At 29.4% G+C, this 9,095-nt stretch overlaps 1 long non-coding RNA gene across 1 annotated transcript; it reads left to right on the top strand.

The window, feature by feature from the left end:
• The first annotated feature begins 1,107 nt into the window (after positions 1-1,107).
• LOC143228161 (uncharacterized) lies at positions 1,108-8,602 on the top strand. The gene is made up of 2 exons (XR_013015228.1): positions 1,108-1,766; positions 8,460-8,602. It is a non-coding gene; the product is annotated as an uncharacterized LOC143228161 (long non-coding RNA).
• The last annotated feature ends 493 nt before the right edge of the window (positions 8,603-9,095 follow it).

The raw sequence follows: 9,095 nt of genomic DNA, 5'->3' as shown, positions 1-9,095 counted from the left end.
GTCATTGAAAACCGAAATATTGGTGTAATAGAAACCGGAAATCTCAGTGTCATTGAAAGCTGAATCATAGGTCTAATAGAAACCAGAAATCTAAGTGTAATTGAAAGTTGAATCATATGTCTAATAGAAACCAGAAATCTAAGTGTCATTGAAAACCGAAACACAGGTGTAATAGAAACAAGAAACCTTAATGTCATTGAAAACCGAAACATAGGTGTAATAGAAGATATAAACATACATTAAAGGGGGAGAGAGATATATGGTGATGATAAGATAATTACACAAAAGAAACACAATGTTTACTTTTGCGGCATCCCACCACAATTATTCTTCATCACCTGGCATGACCAGATAATCTGAGAGGCGCAGGTTCGAATCCCCGTTATACCGAACATGGTCGCTTTTTCAGCAGTGATAGCGTTATTATGTTGCGGTCAATCCCACTATTCGTTGGTAAAAGAGTTGTCCAAGAGTTGGCAGTGGGTTGTTATTAGTAGCTGCCTTCCCTCTGGTCTTACACTGCTAAATTAGGGACGGCTAGCACAGATGGCATTCATGCTGCTTTACACGAATTTCAAAATACTAACAAAATCATCCTTCAGCCTCAAAACCGACAAAAATTGGCTCTGATGAAATTTTCAGAGATAAATTTTGTTTTAGAAATGCTGTGCCACAGAAAGTTTACCAATAGCTAGTTCCTACACTTGGTATGTCCTGTGCTCTTCAACTTGCTGTGATTGAAAGAAAGCTCAAAGTATAGGTAATTTCAAACAATCTTATTATAACTTTCCTTTTCTTATCTGTTTTGATTATTATGGTTCCGACAAGCTTGTTATGAGTGTAGCAATATTACGTTTCTCTACAGTCCACGCTTTCTAGACCTTCCAAATAAAGTTTTGATAATTTATGTTAATTCAGTTATTATGCGAAGTATACTCTAAATCGAAACCCTTTATGGACTTGCTACAAAGGGTAAGAACTCCTCAACCGGCTGTTGTTATATTTTTGAAATGAGTATTTCAGCTAACTTTATGTTTCAATGTAAATAAAATTGTCGTGTTAGGTTGTTTGGGGCAGAATATTTGGGTTCTACTAAGGGAAGTTACTCGCGTTTTTTTTAAATTCTAGATCTCTTTTCGTTTTGTCGTACGTTTCAGCACCGATAAAAACAACAATAAAACAGGAAAACAATTTCAAATGGATTTCTACGAAAGACAAAGTAATATCAAATAAATGTAAGCCTAATGTTCGTCGACGGTAATCAGTTAAGCCTGCGTGTACTCGATAGAGAATGTTGTGGTTCTTTATCAGAAAGTACGTGACAAAATTTCCCGAATTCTCAGATTATTCCACGTTGATACTTACCAGTGAATAGTTGATTAGAGTATTCACCGAAAAACATTTCACGAAATGATAAAAAAGAAAGGAAATCGTTAATTCAAGTTCGGGAGTTCCTGCTGTAGGTTCAGTAATTACTATCGGAGATCGAAAATAACCACTGGTGTTGTTTCTTGTTCATCATAACGTGACAACCGATTTCTGAGCCTTCATTCTTTGCTCCTCGTATGTGATAAATGAATGCCTTTGAAACAGCGCTATTCTGTTAAAACCTTTCCGCACGGAAATAACACAAGAAATCTTTGGGCCTTTTCGTAGTGGACTGTAATTATATAGTTGAATTCCATTGAATAATATACTACAAAAAAAATTATGTAAGAAAAAGTACAAAATGGCGAAAGTTACACATACTATGAAAGACAAGCATGGTGAGTAATTAGGCAATATACTTTAATTTTTGAAATTCTTGACGTGAGAATCAACACACTCTTAACGACGAGTTTTAGGCCTACAGTCTTTGATTTCTGAGATTATATAGAACTAGATAGAAATGTTGTATTTGTTTATTTCTCGTCCAGGAATTTTTCATTTAAACAATTTAAATGACAAACGTGATTTCCGTATAATTTTTGTTAGATAACACGACCCAACTTAACATCACTTACAAACTCATGAGTCAGGGAAGACCATTAGACGCTTGCTTTGTGAATGCGGGTTTTCTCAGGGTATTCCCATTTCTCTCGGCAGCTAATTTTGAGGCATTGAATTTATAGAATCCCGCCATGTTGCACCTGAAAGGAGGCCTACATGTCATAGTAGAATCTTGTCGTCTGCAACACTTTGCCTCCTCTGCAACTGATAACTTTTTTGTGAGTCTATCTATAAAATTATAAAATCGACTTGCACTCTCAAATTAAACAATTTAATGCAAAACTTAAACTTCCATTATAATATTACTCTATTCACTTACTGGCGGGGCGAAGAGAAATACCAACATCCCTGAACACTTTAGTTGAGCAAAGTTCTACTATTTTTTGAAACTAAATCCCTGCCAGGATATAAATAAAACCAAAAATTACTGTGTGTATAGATGGCACTGAACTAAGATTTTATGCACAGTGGTATGAAAACAAAAATATTTAAAAGCTTTCTTTCTAGGAAAAAAGGCCTACTGTCACATTAGACAAACAAAAGTTTCTCAAAGTTTTAGGTGAATTTGATTTCATTATTTCCGAAAATAGTATAATTTTGTTTTTAGTTTCTGAAACGCCAGATGTTTAAAATATCTCACCGCTAAACCTAATAAAACAGTTAACTTTCTAAAACCTTAAGGTTAATAGAATTGTTATTTTGTTTGCAATTGTTAATAACAAAAGTTCAAATACCGACAAGCTTCAAGTTGCAAAATCATTTTCTAGCGAGAAAAACAAAAATAAATTACTCGTGTATAAATTATTAACATGAAATACTACAATGTATAAACAGGCTCATCAACTGTATACAGTGTATAAAGCTTTACAGGATCACAGATTTAAATTCTAACAATTACATAATATACAGACAGCAGAAATATTTAAAGATTTGTGGTTACAACACGAAATTTGGTTTCATAATAGCTAACTAATTATTTTCTATCCAGTACAAAACAACATGAAATTCAAATTTTGTCTTTCTTTTGTTTAATAATTTCATGATTAGCACTAAATTTTTCATTATTACATTTTACCAATCTATAATAACAATCACTTCTCTAAAACAACAATATTCGACTGTACAATAATTTAGCACAGCACTTAATTTGTTTATTATAATATCCTGGAACGAAATTTTCTTGTCGACTGACAATTCATCTGCCTATAATAACTATATGTCAAAACACCCTCTTTTATGACACATTACTTCACTGTTTTATTATTGTTTATGATAATAAACAATTAAAGTATTGTGATAAAAACGTACTATGCAAAATAACCAAATTATTCTATTAAACAAATAAAGTTTTGTATTAAACAAGAAAGTATTGTGTCAAGTGTTATAATAAACAAGTAAAATGTATTACTAAACCCAAACATACTAAATAAAATCACACAGTTAATGTATTAAACAAATGGATCACGAAAGTGTTGTAAGGTATGACAATAAATAAGTAAAGTGTGATGTTAAATAAAATAACCAAATTAATATTTTAGACATATTAGTTTTAGTATTAAACAAGAAATGTTGTGTGAAGTATCATAATAAACATGTAATGTGTGATGAAAAAAACATTCTATATAAAATAATTTATTACTCAGGGTAGCTCTTGCATTAGACATGAACGTGTAATACAATAAAGAGTTATTAAAGAGTAGTTTATAGTACTTAACAAAAACATACTAAATTAAGTAAAATATGTTATTACTCACAGAAGCTGTTGTGTTTGATAGTAAACAATTGTGTTAAATGTTACAATAATCAGATAAAGTGTGATTCTAAACAAAAATAAACAATACAAAATAACCAAAATCGTGTATTAAACAGACAAAGTACTGTCTGAAGTATCGAAATAAATAGATTAAGTTTGGTGGTAAAGAAAAACAAACAAATTATTTTATTACTGAGACAAGCTGTTATATTAGAAAAGGAAGTATTGTTTCAAGTGTTACAATAAATACGTAAGGTATGGTACTAAACAAAAACTTACTGCATAAAATAAAATTAAAATTTAACCACGGAACCTGTTGTATTTAAGAAAGAAGTGTTGTGTAAGGTGTTACAATAAACAGGTAAAGTGTAGTAATAAACAGAAACATAAAAATAAAACAATCATACTGTTGTGTTAAAGAGTTAAACTGTTATATTAATAAAGTTATTGTTAGTTCAAATGTTATAATAGAGAGGTAAAGTGAGGGGCTAAACAAAAACATACATTATAAAACAACCCAATTATTCTATCAAATAAATCAAGTATTGTGTTAAACAAGAAAGTTTTGCGTGGAGTATTAGTAAACAAAAAACATAAATTATAAAACAACCAATTATTCTATCAAACAAACAAAGTATTGTGTTAAACAACAAAGTATTATCTGATGTGTTAGTAAACAAAAACATACATTATAAAACAACCAATTATTCTATCAAACAAACAGAGTATTGTGTTAAACAACAAAGTATTATCTGAAGTGTTAGTAAACAAAAAGCATTCATTATAAAACAACCAATTATTCTATCAAACAAACGAAGTTTTGTGTTAAACAACAAAGTATTATCTGAAGTGTTAGTAAACAAAAAACATTCATTATAAAACAACCAATTATTCTATCAAACAAACGAAGTTTTGTGTTAAACAACAAAGTATTATCTGAAGTGTTAGTAAACAAAAAACATTCATTATAAAACAACCAATTATTCTATCAAACAAACGGAGTATTGTGTTAAACAACAAAGTATTATCTGAAGTGTTAGTAAACAAAAAGCATTCATTATAAAACCACCTTAACATTCTATCAAACAAACGAAGTTTTGTGTTAAACAACAAAGTATTATCTGAAGTGTTAGTAAACAAAAAACATTCATTATAAAACAACCAATTATTCTATCAAACAAACGGAGTATTGTGTTAAACAACAAAGTATTATCTGAAGTGTTAGTAAACAAAAAGCATTCATTATAAAACCACCTTAACATTCTATCAAACAAACGAAGTTTTGTGTTAAACAACAAAGTATTATCTGAAGTGTTAGTAAACAAAAAACATTCATTATAAAACCACCAATTATTCTATCAAACAAACGAAGTTTTGTGTTAAACAACAAAGTATTATCTGAAGTGTTAGTAAACAAAAAGCATTCATTATAAAACCACCTTAACATTCTATCAAACAAACGAAGTTTTGTGTTAAACAACAAAGTATTATCTGAAGTGTTAGTAAACAAAAAGCATTCGTTATAAAACAAACGGAGTATTGTGTTAAACAAAAAAGTATTATGTGGAGTTTTAGTAAACAAAAACATGCATTATAAAACAACCAATTATTCGATCAAACAAATAAAGTATTGTGTTAAACAAAAAAGTATTATGTGGAGTTTTAGTAAACAAAAACATGCATTATAAAACAAACTAATTACCCATCAAAAAACGAACTATTGTGTTAAACAGGAAAGTATTGTGTGGAATGTTACTAAACAAAAAACATGCATTATCAAACAACCAATTATTCTTTCAAAGAAACGAAGTATTGTATTAAACAAGAAATTATTGTTTCAAGTGTTATACTGAAGAGAAAAAATTAGTTCTAAACAGAAACATGCTTTACAAAGCCACAAAATGTTTGTATTAAACAGATAAAATGTTATGTTAGAAAAGAAAGTGTTCTGTTATGTGTTACTATGAGAGTTAAAGTGTAGCACCAAATTAAAGTAACCAAATGTTTGTATTAAACAGATAAAGTATCGTATTAGACAAGAAAGCGTTGTGTCATATATTACCGTAAAGAATTGAAGTGGGATACTAAATAAAAAATTAACCATACGAAAAATACAAAGTATTGTAATAAATAGTTAAGGTGTTGTATTAATAAAAACCGCGTTGTTTCAAGTGTTATAAACAGGTAAAGCGAGGTACTAAACAACTAATAAATTATAACACGCACAAAATTATTAGTCATGTAAGCTGTTGTATTAGATAAAAAAGTGTAGATACAAGTGTTGACAAGCGTAGACACACTGTTGATTTATTAAGATAACCATCACTATAACGACACTGTTGCTTTATAAAGATATTCGTTCTTATAATGACACTGTTGAGTTATAAAGATATTCGTTCTTATTATGACACTGTTGATTTATAAAGATAACCATTACTATAATGGCACTGTTGATTTATCAAGATAACCATCACTATAACAACACTGTTGGTTTATAAAGATAACCATCACTATAACAACATTATTGGTTTATAAAGATAACAGTCCTTATAATGACACTGTTGATTTATCAAGATAACCATCACTATAACAACACTGTTGGTTTATAAAGATAACAGTCCTTATAATGACACTGTTGATTTATCAAGATAACCATCACTATAACAACACTGTTGGTTTATAAAGATAACAGTCCTTATAATGACACTGTTGATTTATCAAGATAACCATCACTATAACAACACTGTTGGTTTATAAAGATAACAGTCCTTATAATGACACTGTTGATTTATCAAGATAACCATCACTATAACAACACTGTTGGTTTATAAAGATAACAGTCCTTATAATGACACTGTTGATTTATCAAGATAACCATCACTATAACAACACTGTTGGTTTATAAAGATAACAGTCCTTATAACGACACTGTTGATTTATAAAGATAACAGTCCTTATAATGACACTGTTGGTTTATAAAGATAACAGTCTTTATAATGACACTGTTGATTTATCAAGATAACCATCACTATAACAACACTGTTGGTTTATAAAGATAACAGTCCTTATAATGACACTGTTGATTTATCAAGATAACCATCACTATAACAACACTGTTGGTTTATCAAGATAACCATCACTATAACAACACTGTTGGTTTATCAAGATAACCATCACTATAACAACACTGTTGGTTTATAAAGATGACAGTCCTTATAATGACACTGTTGATTTATCAAGATAACCATCTTTATAACAACACTGTTGGTTTATAAAGATAACCATCACTATAACAACATTGTTGGTTTATAAAGATAACAGTCCTTAGAATGACACTGTTGATTTATCAAGATAACCATCACTATAACAACACTGTTGGTTTATAAAGATAACCATTACTCTAACGACACTGTTGGTTTATAAAGATAACAGTCCTTATAATGGCACTGTTGATTTATCAAGATAACCATCACTATAACAACACTGTTGGTTTATCAAGATAACCATCACTATAACAACACTGTTGGTTTATAAAGATGACAGTCCTTATAATGACACTGTTGATTTATCAAGATAACCATCTTTATAACAACACTGTTGGTTTATAAAGATAACCATCACTATAACAACATTGTTGGTTTATAAAGATAACAGTCCTTAGAATGACACTGTTGATTTATCAAGATAACCATCACTATAACAACACTGTTGGTTTATAAAGATAACCATTACTCTAACGACACTGTTGGTTTATAAAGATAACCATTACTATAACAACATTGTTGGTTTATAAAGATAACAGTCCTTATAATGACACTGTTGATTTATCAAGATAACCATCACTATAACAACACTGTTGGTTTATAAAGATAACCATCACTATAACAACACTGTTGGTTTATAAAGATAACAGTCCTTATAATGACACTGTTGATTTATCAAGATAACCATCACTATAACAACACTGTTGGTTTATAAAGATAACAGTCCTTATAACGACACTGTTGATTTATAAAGATAACAGTCCTTATAATGACACTGTTGATTTATCAAGATAACCATCACTATAAAAACACTGTTGGTTAATAAAGATAACAGTCCTTATTATGACACTGTTGGTTTATAAAGATAACCATTACTATAACGACACTGTTGGTTTATAAAGATAACCATCACTATAACGACACTGTTGGTTTATAAAGATAACCATCACTATAACAACACTGTTGATTTATCAAGATAACCATCACTATAGCAACACTGTTGGTTTATAAAGATATTTTGAAACTCGTGGTTTATTAAAGCTTCCCTAACACGACATTTGAAAGTTATTTTAGTATGAAACTTTCACACTTTTCATCGTAACACTATGACGTCTAATAGAACACTTTATCTGTTTAATATACTATGTTTTTGTTAGTACAACACTATATCTATTTATTATAACTGACATAACACATTCTTGTCTAATACAACACCTTAACTGAATAATAAAATAATTTATTTATCATTACATTTCATGTAATTGTGTTTTTTGTCTAATACAGTATTGTATTGGATTGAGGAATAATTCGTGAGCGTTTTTTCAAGTTAAAAAATATATTCATAAATGAAACGCTTTCACAAAATATTTCATGTCATTTGGTAGATAATTTTTTTCTCTAATAGATGGTGTGTTTGATTTTCATATGTCTTTAATTTTTGCTTTCATTTTCAGCTCATTAAATGGAATGTCAAGTGGACAAAATCGAGCGTTTTCGACACCATCTGCTTTTCGCATTTAATTTCTTGCAATTTCGTTTAAAACAATGCATACTATATACCTAGGTATTACATGAAATAAAGTATCATAATAAATGTTTTGGGTGTAATGTGTTCATGCATTGAAGTATTGTATAGTCTTGCATGTAATGCTTGAATGAAATTATTTAAAAACGCTCACGAATTATTCCTCAATCTAATAAATACATAATACAATAATTTATCTATTGAAGAAGTGGCTAAGCGATAATCTTAATTACTTATAATAACGTCCACGTGCGATATATGATCCATCCCATGAAAACAGTGCAAACAGTACAGTGTACAAATATACAAAAAATCGTTTTCTGACATTATGATGTACAATTACAGAAAGATGTACGAAAATAGGTATTTCTGAGAATTCTCCTTTATTATGTGGGAATTTGACTTTTAAATTGTCTATTGAATAATATATATATATATATACAATACAAACTGTCATTCGTTTCATTACTTTGAAAAAAAGATTTACAAATGACAAAGTCAGCAAGAAATTCTTACATATTCAGATTTCTTGTGAAGAGGCCGTGATCCTGCAAATCGATCAAAA

This window comes from Tachypleus tridentatus, chromosome 10 (assembly GCF_004210375.1).
Source record: "Tachypleus tridentatus isolate NWPU-2018 chromosome 10, ASM421037v1, whole genome shotgun sequence".
Classification (NCBI taxonomy): Eukaryota; Metazoa; Arthropoda; class Merostomata; order Xiphosura; family Limulidae; genus Tachypleus; species Tachypleus tridentatus.
Note: the sequence above shows the minus strand (reverse complement) of the source record. Positions and strands in the feature narration are given on the sequence as shown.